General features: G+C 36.6%; 1 protein-coding gene across 9 annotated transcripts in view; it reads left to right on the forward strand.

Annotated features, from left to right (window-relative positions):
• The window catches only part of dac (dachshund family transcription factor), a 203,302-nt gene that overhangs the window by 108,775 nt on the left and 77,589 nt on the right, over positions 1 to 16,938 (forward strand). The gene's annotated exons all lie outside the window — the stretch shown is intronic.

The following is a 16,938-nucleotide window of genomic DNA, read 5'->3' on the forward strand; positions in this document are numbered from 1 at the left end:
TAAAATCGTTTTTAATTTGCGCGACGAGCAGATATCACGGGGGAGTGTGAAATTAGAGGAGACAATTAGATCGTTGGATCGGGTGTATTTTTAACAAATGACCGCTCGGCCGACGGCGCGGGCGAGGGACTCTGCAGGGTGAACAATTCATCAAACTCATTCTGGGCTAATCTCGATGCGAGGAAAATGCGGCTCTCATGTAAATTGGCTCGATTCGAGGGCCAATGGTTAGGGGAAACGCTTTTCTTTTCTTGTTTAATGGATGGTGATTGATCGGCGGGCTTGAACGATACTCGCGGTTTTAACTTTATTTTCAAGTGCCGCGATTGAGTGTTTGTATCCGATTCTGATATTAGGCCCTCTAGGGAGAGAAGTGTTTGTGTGTATTCGTTCTGTTAAATAAGTATTTACTATTCACTAAGGAATCTGACACGAACTTACAAATGAAATCAAAAGGTAAATTGTGTAATACTAAAATAGAACAACTTTTACAATAATCGTTTTTACTAACAAATTGAACAATGACAGAAAAATAGTTTCAGACAGCTTTTTTAAGCAAATGACCAGCAGGTTGTTTTTATTAGGTGCTGCAAATTAATCCTATAGATTTGGAAATAAAATATATCCCTGATCCGGAGTGTCGGATGGGTAGAATTACAGTCGGACAGCGAGCCTTGTACCGATGTGTCACTGTCAGCCGATCGCCCGCCACGGGTAGGATTAAGGCTGTTTTTAAAGAAATTACCCCGGAATTTTTGGGATGAAACGTATTTTGCGATTTGTTGCAAATGCTGCAAAATGTTTAGTTTCGTATTATTACAATTGCTTTATAACTATTGCAAGTCTGTTATTAATCTAAATACGTCCTCCATAAAACAAGTATTAGGGCCGATTCTCTTGTACACAATCTCTAAACTAAACTAAAATGACACGTCTAAATCTATTGCTATTGCTTTCATGATGTTGCTTGCGGAAAAGAATAGCACTAGATTTAGACTTGTTAATTTAGTTTAGTTTAGAAATTGTGTACAAGAGGGCCCCATGAGTATTAGCTACTCGCCATCTACAGCACCCAGCAGGAAATATTATACATCGATCTTTACAAAGATATAGCGGTTTTGTAGAGCGTTGTTTCTGTCTTTGAGACCGACAAAACGTCACATAGGTATGAGTGACAGAGACAACACACTAGAAGCCGAAATCTCTTTCTAAAGGTCGATGTACTCACAATATTTCCTGCTGGCTACTGTCAGATTTTGTATTTAAAATATTATGATTAATAATAGTAGGCATAACTGCGTATGAGAAACCATAAAAGTTGCCGTCAGTTATACTTAATAGTTAATACGAAAAGCAGTTATTGTCACTCACTGCAAACATTGTTTTATTTTGCTTTTTTGGAATTCAGGGTACCTAGTACCTACATAATTGGACCTCGGTTTTATGTCATAAATACCTATAGTACGCGACAGGTTGAGATGGCAATCCGGCTATGAGCACATGCAAGCCCAGCACACCCGCACGTCACCCGCGCTCGCCCGCACCGGGTTAGTGCGGGGGCTGTGCAGTGTGCGGGGCGTTCCCTCCCTGATTGCTATCTCGACCTGTCGCGTACATTACCACTCGAACTCTATTTACCTACACCGATTTGTGAACAAACCAATTAATAAACTTTTGTTTCACTAAGGTAAAAAATAAAAAATAATATCGAAGTTTGTTTGTTTATTTAGGTATCTAAGTACATTACTAAGTGTAAATAATTTATAGAAACTATGTCAAAAATTGTAAATTTGTAGTTTTAATTGTTTGGCGGCACGGCTTTGCCGGTAGGGTGGTAACTAGCCACGACCTAAGCCTCCCACCAGACCAGACCAGAGACAATTTAGAAAATATATAATTCCAAATTGCCCCTGCCGGCAATCGAACCCAGGACCTCCCTCTCATAAGACCGCAGTGCTCTCACTACTGCGCCAGGGAGTTCCTAAAATAAAAACTCGCTTTCGATCAATCTTTGATATTTTATATGCAGCATATAAAAATTTATTGGAACAGCGTTAACATCGTATGATTTCGATATTGACATTTATAACAAGCAACATTGTATGGGTGTCTTCGTTTCTTTGGCCGGCTCGTTTGATTCGCGCAGGCGCCGACCGGTTTTGCCCTAAGTCCAATTAATTGACAGGATTATCTCTGATTTAATATAATTTGTAGGTACTGTTTGTTTTGCATCTTCCAAGTGCACTCGTCCGTGATTATTTGCTGCTTAATAATGATCATTTTATATTGTGCTTAATCTTTGTAAAGGGTTCAAAATTAATTTTAATAACAAGGTGGAACGTGTAAAGTTCATCTTAAATTATATAAGAATGAACAATAATATATGTAGATACATATTATCTTTGTATATCATTTATGCGATTGCGATGAGAATTTTTACAATTGTTGTTGGGATTGGCGGATAGGTTTCTAATGTACCTACCAACAATGTACCTATCGCAGAAGGTGCTGTGTGGGTCTTTTATACAAAGTGACATTGCAACGCATACCGGACTATACTATATGCTATACACAGCTAATGTAGTGTTATACCTGCCTATTATAATAAATTATTTTATCAATTGTTGAACTAACATTTTTTATTTGATCTTTTACTTTTTTTACCTGTCTGTAAATCACAATGCAACTTGCAAGAAATGTACTAGGTAGTAGGTAATTAAAGTACGAGGTGTGAATTGCGTACTGCCTAAATCTTAATCCAAAAGATAGCACAAAAATATTTTGAATAGGTAGCTAAAGTGCAGTAAATCACAGTACAAATCAATTAACAGTCGACAAATCGTTGGGATCTGCATTCGTCCGGTTCAATTCCGATTCGGCTCGAATTAGCCGCGATTAATCGGCGAGCGTCGGGTTAAGCCGGGAGGCCATACGCGCACATCGCTGTGACGTCGGTCGTTATTCATCGAGCCCTGTGCTCCCGACTCCGGGAGATAGCTCTGTTTGGTCACCCTTAGACCCGGGCTTAAGTGACGTTTGATTGGAAAACTGAATTAGAACATTCAGACCCCGGATCAATTTTTAGGTAATGTAGACCATCCCGGTCTTAATGGCCATAGGGTTAGTATTCAGGGGTTATAAAAAATAAAAAGTGTGACTTGACACCAAATTTTTATGTACAATTAGGAGGCCCTTTCAAATTAGATATATAACACTTAATCGTCAAAAGTTTATTTTTAATTTTTAAATTCACTATAGGCACGCGCTTGACCACAATCACACTTGACGGAAAGTGATGATGCGGCCTAAGATGGGACGTGTTTGCCTAGAAGATACCTATTCACTCTTGTTTTAAAGTTACCTGGATCGTAATTGAATGAGTTTACGTATACCATTTATACTTAATAGTTTAAAATCCTATATTTTGTTGATTCTCATTTCGATAGGCATGCCATATTAAATAACAAAACTGGGCATGCTAATGTAAAATTATCCTTTATCAGGCGTGTAGTAGAAAACGTCAAGAATCGCGGCGGTAACATTTGCGTGATTGAATCCTCTACCATTAATTTCAACGAAGATCAAACGAAGACCGAGGGTGATATTTATCAAGGATATTGCGAATTATTTTAATCAAATCAAATTCCCTTCGTTGTAAACAAATGCTTTTGATTAATGAGACGCGCGACAGAGCTCCGTCGTTGTGATAAAACACCCGAGGAAAAGACAAAATTAATGGTCATAAAATGAACTCTTGTATCCGCGAGATAAAGATTCTGAATGCTTCCGATCTTCAATAACTTTTGCTCGCTACTATTTGAAGGATGAGACTGGAGATCGCATCTGGTGACTGTACATTTATGTCGCCGTTTGAGAGTATTTTCGCGTGCTTGGCTCAAGTTTCAGCACGGATATTTAGATTGTCATGGCGGCAAACCATTAATAATAGCGACTTTTGATTTTCAGTTGGCTAATATGCGAAGGGCGTTGCGCAAAGGGTGCCGAGTCACGGCAGTCCCTCTGAATACCTCCCGAGTTTGTCACCGATGCGGTCGTACTGGCATTTTATGTAGCTCTTTGTACTTTGCCCTTTTATGGCTGAAACTATTCGGCTAGTTCCGCCGGTGAACCAAACTATTTATTGCGTTTGCTTTGATGCAATACCTGCTTGATGTTCGTCTGCATTGAATTTACAATTTTTATACTGTGACACACCTACCTAAACTCAATGTCCTATTTTTAGATCTTATTTGTTTCTCCTTCTTAATCCTAATGCGCCCTTAGCCGTAGCAGAGGAAATTGTTGTCTAAAGCAAACCTGTAACCAATTCCAATAAATATAAAATACAGTAAAAAGAAACAATATCGTACGCAGATCACAAACACAAAGATAGAATATTTTACAGCGGGGAACGCCTAACATTGTATCGTAAGTTGCAACGTCAGCCTATATTAATCTGGATCCGGCGCCTGACAGCACAAGTCAAATTTCTCATCAAAAATAAGAATTAATGGCGAACGGCATTAATCATTAGCTCGCAAACAGCACGAGGTGTCCGTATCCCATTATTTTGCATTACTAATGATATGTACACAGCGATAAGGGATGCTTCATAAAAACCTCTGAGGTATCAACTTTCTTCATCGATTTTGTGTTAGCTCACTAATGTAACGTTACTTTATGTCGTTTTTATTTTCCGTAATTTAAAATATCATCATGCTTCTTACGAACATAGTGGAATACGTCATCGGAATGCTAATACGAAATTAGGATTAAATTTTATGCGGTAGCGCGTTCGGAGTGAAAAAGATTTATGGTTCCCTTCATTATTCGGGTGTCACTCTAAAAATGGGTTTGCAAATAGGCTTGTTTATTTATTTTAAATGTACACTAACATTTTTCTCTATTTTTGTACGTTACCTACACTCGTGTTCATATTAGAATGGAATGAGTACCTAAGCTGAATGAATTATAAAATAAGTCACATACCCAACAAAGTGTGACGAGACGGGCTATCCGGCTATCAATTAGCTGCCTTCACTCAATAATTTTTAATAAGTTTGCAACACTAATCACTTCCTCCCCAAAAGGCGTGACTGTTCTATTTCTAAAAGTTGGCCACACTGTCATTGACAGAAGATGTCACTTTTCCTTTAATTACGCAGCGGCCTCATTCCTTCGCGCCCTATTAGTACGCATCAATCAATGTTGCCAATACCTATTTTTTACCCCGCGACTCGAATGTTTTTTCCCTTGGTGAGTTTTTGTTTACGGAGATTTTTTAAGTGGGGAATAATTTGATGAGGTCCGCCACCCGACTGTGTTGGACGGCAATGCTCATTTGTCATCGTCTTGTCATTTCTGCATTTCTTTGGAACAGTTGTATCGCTATTGTAATTATATAATTTTAGTGGCCCTTTTTCCATTCGACTGGTGGATGCTGAAACGATTTTGTGCTTGTGTTGTTAATAAATCATATTTATGTAGCCATGTATCTATCAGCACATTTAAAAAAGTTAATTTACTTATTCGGCAACTCGAAGGCTAGGCTATATAGGTACTACAGCTGCATCTAGAAATTGCCAGCATAGTACTAATAAGATAACGTCACGAAATATATTGACTGTCATGAAGACATTGGTGAAATAAACCAATTTTTAGTGGCCCCATTTTAATACATAAAATATGCTATGCCTGGTTAAAAATCTACTGTTTACTAAGAGCTTATTACCTTGATAAATAAATAAATAAATAAATAAATAAAAGTTTATTCAGCTCACAAAACAAGAAAATACAAAAAACATACAAACCAAATGTTACAAATTAAAAAAATTAAAACTAGGTAAGCTTAAAACTACGAGCTCGACAGTACTAAAAAGAAAAATGATGTCTTGTTTGAGCTGAAAAGGCTACTGCCTCAGCATGATGCTGCAGTATTTGACTACTGCAGCGCTGATTTTCAGGCATCGCGAGCAATTCACTCTTATCCGTTGAGGAGTTCCATTATCTATCTTCGAAGATGTTCATCAGATCTTTACTAAATTTATATGGGACCCCCTTGGAAGTATACCCTTTCAAACAAAAAAAATTTTAAAAATCGGTCCAGGCGTCTTCGAGTAAGTAATCGGGGAACATACATAAAAATAAAAATAAAGCAACAAAGATTGCGACAAATTGAGAACCTCCTCCTTTTTTGAAGTCGGTTAAAATGCACATAAGTCTGTAAAGTTAGAGGTGCGAGCTCGAGATCGATCACCTAACCTAACAAATAGGAGGCGGATATCTTAATCACTAGGCTATCACGGCTCAAACTTAGTGCAGTGGTATCTAATAGTAGGTAGGTATATCGTTTATAGGCGTGTCAGAAATCTGCTGACACCTTACATTTTCACACTTAGTATTGTGCAAAATTATAACTTTTATCGCAAAACAAACATTGAAAATTCATTCATAAAACAATACGTTTCAAGCGTTTTCCGTTGAAATATGCGCACTCACACTCGGCTCGTAGTCGGCGCCAAGTCAGCATGTAAACAGGAGAATACTTTTTATTCCCGTTGTAATTTCCTCGGTGGATTTGCATAACAAACCGGGAAACGGGAAAAGGTCAGGAAGCGAACGGAATGGCAAGTGTCCGGTTTGATGCGCAGTCAGCACTGCTTGCTGACGGAGCGCCCGTTCCACCGTTCAATTATACTTGCCAAATAAAACACCCTTGCACAACTAAAATTAATTATATTTTGGGAATTTCATTTAATTGAATTTCATAGAAGTGTTGGGTTATGCAACCTGAAAGTAGTGCAAAAAGTAGCCCTTCATAATATAATTGAGATAATTCGGCATATTATAGTTTTTATTTAAGGTTTTTATTGACAACTGAATAAAGCAGTCAACATAATATTCCAAGACAGTTATAAATATATATTCAAATAATATTACAATTATTATAAAATATGTTAAAGTTTAGATATTTGTTACTAGACAACGATTGAACCGATTTTGCTGGGAATGGAGATAGCTTAGGAATACCTTCGATTAGTACATAGGCTAATTTTATCCCGGAAAATCAAAGAGTTCCCGTGAAATTTAAAAAACCTGTGTCCACGCGGATGAAGTAGACAGTAGATTTTTGTAAAAAATAATAGAAATATTAGCTTTTTTCATCAAAAGAAAACTTTTACTAGTGCTTTTGAATAGTCAAATGGATCACCAATTACATCGCCATCGAGAAGAACCAGCAAGCAACTGCAATTGTTCTTTGAAAAATATAATATTAAAAAAATTAAAAAACCTACCAATATGTATTATTAAAATTATTTGCAAGATTTATAAAAAGTTAACTAATAGGAATAAGTACATAAATAAACAAATAAATGTTTTTTTTTATTTCAGTCGATAGCCATTATCCATACTAATATTATAAATGCGAAAGTGTGTGTCTGTCTGTCTGTCTGTCTGCTAGCTTATCAAGACCCAACCGTTCAACCGATTTTGATGAAATTTGGTACAGAGTTATCTTATATCCCGGGGAAGGACATAGATCTCGGAAAATTGATGAGTTCCCACGGGATTTTTAAAAACCTAAATCCACGCGTACTTACGTAGTCGCGGGTATCAGCTAGTTACCTATAAAAGTCACAAAGTAAAAGAAAAATTTAGTAGGTACAAGAGTAGTCTAAACGAAGCACAGAATGCTCAGACTCAGGCGCTCGGGATGCATATTCATGATACTTTGCGCCACATGCAAATTGTGATTTACACATTGTAATGAATTCTTTTGATCTGTGGATCATATTTGATTTACCCCGATGTATTAACAGGACGTATGATTACGTATTCATAGTTTTTCTACCAAGCAATTCGTTGGCAATCTGCTAATTACGAAATATTGGTAGATTGGTAGAGCCATTAAAATCCAAGAGACTTGCACTTAATTAAAATTTTCGGTATCTATTTTTGTTGAAGTAGATACGTATAGATACGTATACGTGATAGCCTAGTGATTACGATGTCGGTCTCCTATTCGGAAGGTCGAGGATTCGGTGCCAGTCACGCACCTCTATAACTTTTCGTAGTTACTTGTATGTAAGTTTTAAGCATTTAAATATCACTTGCTTTAATGATAAAGGAAAACGTCGTCGTGGGGAAACCTGCATACCTAAGAGTTCTCCATAATGTTCTCAAATGTGAGTAAAGTCTGCCAATATGCACTGGGCCAGTATGACAGACTATAGCCTAAATTATTCTAAGCGAAGACCTGTGTTTAGTAGTCAGCTGGCAATGAGTTGATCATGATGATGATTTACATTTATGGAGGATCTGTTAAAAAAAAAAAAAAAGATTTTCTCCAATCTACACGACTTGTAGAGGCAACAAAAAGAAGAAGATCTTTGCCTGAAATTCCAACGTATATCTTGCCTCGTATTATAGCTGCTTGATGTGCTTTACCAATGCACTAATAGTCTGTAGGTTTCAAGTGGTGCCAACTAAGTTTGTAAAAAGACCGGGAGGCTGTCAGGCTGGTCTGGCTGCGATTGATGTCAATATGGATTAATAATTGACTACATAAGTAAGGGCCGTCGCATCGAATGGCTAAATAACCTCAACCCCAGCCACAAATCAAATGTTTTGATAGGGATATTAACGAGACAATTTGATTGCGGACATATCGCGCTAAATTGCTTCGAAATTATATTTTCTGTTTACTTTCCAAACTCCCCGTTATATGGACGTTTGGAACAGATGGCTTTGTTTCTATTGCGTTTATCGGAGAGCAAACAGAGTTTTAATAATGTTCTGTACGTTATCAATAATACCTGCGATTCGATACAAATACTTAGGTACTTATTACAATGCATAAAACGCTTTCAATCTATTATATAAAGTGTGTCTGTCTGTCTGCAAGCTTTTCACGGCCAAACAGTTCAACCGATTTTGATTAAATTTGGTACAGAGGTAGATTACATCCCGGGGAAGGATATAGGCTACTTTTTATCCCGTAAAATCAAAGAATTCCCACGGGATTTAAAAAAATCTAAACTCATGCGGACGAAGTCGCTGGCATCCTCTTGTTTGTAATAATCTATACTTACTAATATTATAAATAAGACATTTTGTCTGTCTGTCTGTCTGCTAGCTTTTCATGACCAATCCGTTTAACCAATTTGATGAAATTTGCTACACAGATAACTTACATCCCCGAGACGGGTAGAGGCAAAATCGCCTGTAAAATAAAAGAGTTCTTACGGGATTTGTAAAAACTTAAATCCACGCAGACGCGAATATCATCTAAAATAATAAATCATATATTTTATTACTAGCGACTTCGTACGCGTGGATTTAGGTTTTTAAAAATCCCGTGGGAACTCTTTGATTTTCCGGGATAAAAAGTAGCCTATGTCCCTCTTCAGGTCTTAAACTATACCCATACAAAAAACATGTCGATCCGTTGCTCCGTTGAGCCGTAATTGAAGGACAAACCAACAAACAAATACACTTTCACATTTATAATAGGGGTAGTGATTATATATGAATATCAAATTAGAGCACTCTTATTCTAATAAGAAATATATTTAATAAGTTCATTAAAACTAATCTCTTATCTATAGGATAGTGTAAAGTTTATCAATGGTCTTAACAATACTATGATCGATGTGTCCTGCGCCGACTATTCATGATAAAAACTTTAGAGTGTCCACTTATTAGATAATATCTAAGACATTAATTTATATCAAATTTTATTTCTACAGCCCACTTAAGATTTGTTTGGTTTTTATTTAGATTCAATTGTGATTTTTGGTATCAAGAGTGTAATTAAAATTATAAGATTTTTGTTGTTGCCGTGGATAGACAGACAAACAGGTTTGGATATGCGTCACTTCATGAGACGTGTCTGTACCAGTACTACAAAGACAATCTAATGCATTGAACACTATTGAGTCTGTGGTATTTAGTAGGTATAATACAATACATCGAATTCTGGACAGATTTTAAAGTTTGCAATTTATTTCCTACTACGTAAATAATGTCCACAACCTGGTCCGCGTGGATTAAGATTTTTAAAATCCCGTAAGAACTCTTTGATTTTCCGGGATAAAAAGTAGTCTACATTGACTTCTGACTCCAGTATGCACACTATCTTAGTAGACGATGCCTGCTAATTAGTTCATGTGGATATACGTTTTTTTTTAATCGCGTGGGAACTTTTTAATTTTCCGAAACAAAAAGTAGCCTATGTCCTTCCCGGGACCTGTGAAAATCGGTTGAAAATGGCCCGTGGAAGCTAGCAGACGGAAATACTGTACACTTTCGCATTCATAACAATATTAGTGTGAAATTAAAACCAGAGACGTATTATTCCTATTACGATCAAAACAAAAAGTCATAGATATTGGCCGCATGCCATTATTGTCTAGTTGGGAACATGTTGCGGTGAGCGCAAACGATCACTTCTGCAATCATTACCCATGCGACTGCTCCGTGTGCATCCAGTGGTCACAGCTGATGAACAAGTTTAACCGTCCAACAAGGAGAAATTTATGCTATTCGACGAGTGACGCCGAAGCCGCTGGAAGATAAGGAAGGATTTGTCTCGTCACATTATCCAAGGAATTGAATTGGAAGTGTGTCGATCGATGTATGTGAATTTTCTGCGGTTATCCCATATGCTGCATGCCTCGAAGCCATATTTATGCAATGTGCGGTCGGCCAATCGTTCGTCTTGAGTTACAAATGTTCTTAAAATAAAAATATAACGTTCAAATGCGAGTCAGATTCGCATATGAAGAGTTCCGTACCGTCGTATAAGATATCGCACTTAATAAATTTTTTCAATTTGCATGGTGGCCATTTTGAAATTCGATATTTTGGTTTTGGGTAATTTTTGTTAAAGCATCTATAGAAACACACTCTGTGAAAATTTTAACTCTGCCTAATACGGTCCGTGAGATAGGTACAGACAGATCCGCTGACAGACAGACGGACGGACGGACGGGCTGCCGTCAGCCGAACAGCGCTGGCTTAGTAATAGGGTCCCGTTGGCACCCTTCTGGTACGGAACCCTAACAACAGGTGAAATCTCATCGGCGTAATAGACAGCACAATTCGAATGTCCCCTAAAGATATACAATGAAATTCAACATTATCAAAAAGCATTCCCATTACAGATAATGGTAATGCCCCTAAAAAGTCGGAGAGTACGAATCGCAGAAGCAATTTTGCATAATTATCCAACAATGTGCCAGGAGACAGGCGACGCTCTGCCGCTTAAATCCTAATAACCTCGCACGGATCCGATCGGAATCTCGTTACGCTACTGTAATCTGTTGCAAACAAATAGCTTGTTATTGTGTTAGATTTTCATACTTCTCAGACTATCCTCTTATTCATTTTATTTGATTTTAGCCTTTTTTATTACACGACTGTCCAAAAAAAGGAAAATATTGTTTTCAGGATTCAGGGTAGGTAAGTATGTAGGTATGTATCTATGTGAGTTTCTTTATTCCACTACTCAGATTCCACTATAACCAACATTCGTTCGTTTTTTGACTGGCCAGTCGTGGTTTTTTATTTTTTTATTACGATTCGTCAACGAACGCGCTATTCTATTTGTTTTAAAATTTGTGCGATAAAAAGTAATTAAAGTTAGCAAAATTTCGATGTCAGTTAGATATTAATACTATCTGAGAACGTAGGAAAATATAAATCTTGTTGAATAACTTCACAAAGTACCATTTGTGTTCTCATTAATATTCACGAAACTTCCTCTGTATTCGTTCATCTATTACATTTCAATGACAACTTAAATCTCCTCACGTTTTCCTAATATCATAATGAGCTCTAAAGCCTCCAAGACATATTTTATTTTCTTCCCGACGCGTTTTATTTTTCATTTCACGTTTCATAAGCGAATTTCTCTTGTCCCTCTTTACATTTGGCAAGCATAATGCCCCGGTCGCTTAGTGCAGTTTTATTACGGTATTAAGTGACGTAATTTTTTCCATATTATATTATTCAAATTTAAATAACTGTCTCCGATTTCCCCCGCAAAGGTCCCGGAGACTACCGGGTCTTGTTGTCGCCCTTTGCAGAGTGCAGAATCTTATTTTTGTTACGAACAGCGACAGCGTTGTAGGGAAATATAAAGTCGTGGAGTATAGTCTGCAGACTAATCTGAAAAAGGCTGCGTAATAGATATTTTTCTAAGATTTTTATTAAGTACTAGCTTATGCTCGCGACTTCGTCCGCGTGGACTACATAAATTTCAAACCCCTATTTTACCCTCTTAGGGGTTGAATTTTCAAAAATCCTTTCTTAGTGGACGCCTACGTCATAATAGCTATCTGCATGCCAAATTTCAGCCTGATCCGTCCAGTAGTTTGAGCTGTGCGTTAATAGATCAGTCAGTCAGTCAGTCACCTTTTCTTTTTATATATTTAGATACTTTGTTTTATATTAATTTGATAAATTAAACAATTTTATTTGAATGAATGGTTATGATAGAACAATGTTAATATATTTGAAGAACGTTTTACTCATTAAAATAATCTACTCCTCGCCTTTTATGTTCTAAAATCGAAGAAGTTTAGGAGGCCGCAATTTTTACAAATGACATCGTGACGTTTATGCGGGAGGGTAGGGCGGCCGACAAGTCATCAAGTTACTTCTTTCCTATTATTTTTGCATTTCACCGTAGGTACTTCTTTTACCGCCCTAAGTGTTTCTCTTTTGTCCTTTCACATTGATAACCTTGTTTGCGATATTATCTATTCGAACTTGAAATATTTTTTGACCATATACTTACTTAGTGTTATTAATAACACTTATTGTTATAAATAAAATTCTTTATTTAAATAGCTGATCTACTCTACAGCACAAAATTTATACTGTCTATACGATATCATCCTCGACTTACCGCTGCTGTCCCAATTACATAAGGTCCGCCTTTCTACTGTTAAAATGAAAACCACTTTGATATACTTTAACTAGTTTTAATCACTGTTTCTTATTTAATTAATTTACAAATCAGTACAACGCACTATTCATCGTCTAAGCGTCACCATAGAGTGTGTAGAGTCTACTCCAAACCATAGACTCTCGGAGAATGTCAGAGGGTGCTAGGCCGTGTGCAGACTATCAACAATGCATCTAACACACTATCAACAGTACATCTAACACTACATATTCTAGTCCACCTTGTCCGATCTTGAAGAATACACCTTTACATAAGCCAGCAAAATCAATGTTCCTATTTTTATAACTCTTGAATAATGCTTCCAAATAAGACAAAGCATAAGGTCTGTTATCTGCATAAGCATATAACTTTTTGCTTGCTTACAGCCCCTTGCTACTTGTATTTTCTTTATAATTTATTCCATTTCTCCCCCATACATTGGCATCGGCCGCTGATATTTTTTATTCGATTAGTAAACCCCTAAGGTGTTTTTAGCCTTTTTTCGCTCGATTTTCTTCGAAGCTTTGACTGTTACGGGGGTTACAATGCTCATTTCTTGTGGATGAGCAAGCTTATTTATTTTGTTGGTATATCTGTGGGATAATTCACGGATTTGATGACGAAAACTCACTTTTACACTGAAACTTCTTTATTTTTGTTACGAAAAAATTAAAACGTCTTACATCTTTCCAATCTGACAAGTGACAAAACTATTTTTGAGTTTGACAGTTCGAAACTTCATAATCAGTCTACGTTCTTATGACACTGGCACTTGGTAATACCAACACAAAAAAAAGTATTATTTACTACTAATTTATCCCACACGGCTGTCCTGATCATTCATCTGCCCCAGATGAATCGTCTTCCGGCGAAATCCATGGTTTCATGAGATCAGCTGAGGTTGTTGTATTAATAGGGCCTTCGGTGTTACCAATCTTCTTCACGGCATAACGATCATTTGGATTGCATTTTACAACTTCATAGGGTCCCAAGTATTTAGGATATAATTTACTTCCTTGTGAAAACTGTGTTTTTCTTATGGCTACTAAATCTCCAATGTTATAGGTAATTGCTACTCTTCGCTTCTTATTATAATTTCTTATGTTCTCTTCTTGTACTTTCTGTATTGATTCTTTAGCCTTTCTCCTAAGCTCTTCTCTTTTTTCGTTAAAATTCTGTATATTTTCCTCTTCTATTAATTTCTGAATTTCATCATCTTTCTCTCGCATTTTTGTACCAAAAAGAAGTTCGAACGGTGTCATCTTTATGCTTCGTTGGTACGTTCCGTTTAAACAACGTTGCACTTTTGAAACACGTCGGTACCACTTGGTCGGGTCATCGGCACTCAGTTTGCTCAACATGGCAATGATAATCTGGTGGATACGCTCAACTTGACCATTCCCTCTTGGTTGTCCGGTGGTAATTGTATAGTGCGTTATATTTTCAGTTTTACAATACTCCTGGAAGTCGTTTGCAGTAAAAGCAGCATTTCTATCAGTAATAATTCTTTCAGGTGCTCCAAAAGTCTGTTGTTGTAGTCTTAGTTTCTCTAATGTTTCTTCAGTGGTTAAAGTCTTAACAGGGTAAATCCATGTAAATTTCGTATAAGCATCCACGACAGTAAGGATGTATTTGTAATTCTTGTGAGTCGAAGTCATTGGTCCTAGATGGTCCACATGGTAAGTCGATAATGGGACATTACCTTTATCTATCGGGTGTAGGAAACCTTCTTTTTTGCCTCTTTTATGTGATATGAGAATGCATTCAATACAATTGTTTATAACTTTTCTTATTTTCTCAGTTAAATTTTCAATGAAATATTCTCTATTAATTAGTTCTTCAGTCTTTAAGATTCCAAAATGCCCTTTTTCGTGATTTTTTCTGATTATCTCATTCTGCATATTCTTAGGTACAACAATTAACTTACTTCCATCTTTCTTCTTGTATAGTATTTCGTTCTGTATAATATAGTCTTGGTAATTTTCTGTTTCTAAAATTTTCTTAATCAGTCTTAGATAGTCATCTTCATTCTGTGCTTTCTTTATACGAGCTGTTATTTCAGTAATCATCATACAGATAGGGTGTCTACTCAGTGCATCGGCATGTCTCATTCGTATTCCTGGTCTGTGTTCAATTTTGTAGTCATATTCTTCTAGCAGCAGGGCCCAACGAGCGACTCTCGGAGGTAAGTCCTTCTTTTGTAGTGTCATAGTCAGAGCAGAGCAATCTGTTATTATCTTAAAATGTATCCCCAGAAGGTAGACTCGGAACTTCTTTATAGCAGCAACAATAGCTAAAATTTCTAAGTAATAGCTATGGTATTTCTTTTCAGCTGGAGTCGTCTTTTTACTCATATAGTGCACGGGGTGAAACTGATTGTCTTTAGGGCTTCTCTGTAAAAGAACAGCTCCATACCCATCCGCGCTTGCGTCGGTGTGTAATTCTGTTTCTAAATCTGGATTGAATATTCGGAGAACTGGTGAACTACACAATATTTGTTTCAATTCTATAAAAGCTTTCTCACATCTATCATCAAAATCGAATACAGCATCTTTCTTTAATAAATCCGTCATCGGCTTCGCAATCAGGGAATAGTTTCTTATAAATTTTCTGAAATACCCTGTCAGTCCAAGGAATGACTGAACAGTTTTTACGTTATTTGGCTTCTTGAAATTTGCAACAGCTTTAATCTTTTCTAGAGACGGTCGTACTTCGTTGTCACAAATAATGTAACCAAGATATTGGATTTCCTTCTTTAAAAAATGACATTTCTTCCAGTTAAACTCTAGACCGAATTCTTCGCTTCTTTTAAGTACTTTCTCTAGTTTACTTATTCCTTCTTCTTCTGTTATTGAGGGTATGATTAAATCATCGAGATACACCAGCAAAGTCCCATCGGTAATTAAATCGCTAAAAATATCGTTAATGAATCTTTGAAATACAGATGGCGCTGTACACAATCCGAAAGGCATTCTTTGAAATTCGTATTGACCTTGGGGTGTTACAAATGAGGTGTACTTCTGACTGTCTTTGTGTACTTTCACGTGTAAAAAGCCATTCTTAAGATCAAGGGACGTGAACATCTTTGCCTCCTTCAACTTGTCTATCTGGTCTTCTATTATAGGTAGGGGAAATCTTTCTTTAATTACTTTCTTATTTAATCGTCGATAATCTATACACATTCTACGTGACCCATCTTTCTTATTAGCCAGAACTACAGGACAGGCGAAATCAGATTTGCTAGGTTTGATTATTTCTTTGTCTAGCCATTCTTTTACTTGTGTATTCACAGCATTCATTTCTAAGGGTGACAGACGTCGAGGATTCTGAAAAACGGGATCTTCATCGGTAAGTATAATTTTCAATTCAACATTACTTTCTTTCTTCTTTTCATCAGGCTTGTACTCTTTACACATCTTACGAATCTTTCCTGCGTATTTAGAATCTTCTATATCATAATCTTGTTCATTGTCCTTTTCTTCCATTAGAAGTGTAAGATACATAATCTTTTCTAGGTAGATACCTTCGGGAGTAAAACTCACTTCAAATTCTTTTAGGATAGGATTTCCAATTAGTATAGTTACAGGTATCTCGTTATCTTTTACAATATGAAATTTGATGTCTGTATAGTAATTATCAATTTGTACATTAGCTGTAAACATTCCTTCAGTATAAACTTCTTTTTCCGCTATTCCTGTAATACACGTTGAACCTGTTTTATAATCTGCAATTCCTTCTTTTATCTTTTCAAATTCTGATTTCGTTATGAGGTTAATATCACTTCCGGTGTCTATTAGAGTTACAAAGTCCTTTCCATTAATCTTTATCTTTTTGTAGGGTACTTTTTCTTCTTCATTTTTATTCAGAATGTTCAGCGTCTTCTTAGGTTTATTTGTACATTCAGTTGATTTGTGACCAAATTCGTTGCATTTAAAACATTTTATTCCTTTTGGACAGGCGGGTGATTGATGATCCAGGTCACCACA

This window comes from Maniola hyperantus, chromosome 8, assembly GCF_902806685.2.
Source record: "Maniola hyperantus chromosome 8, iAphHyp1.2, whole genome shotgun sequence".
Lineage (NCBI taxonomy): Eukaryota > Metazoa > Arthropoda > Insecta > Lepidoptera > Nymphalidae > Maniola > Maniola hyperantus.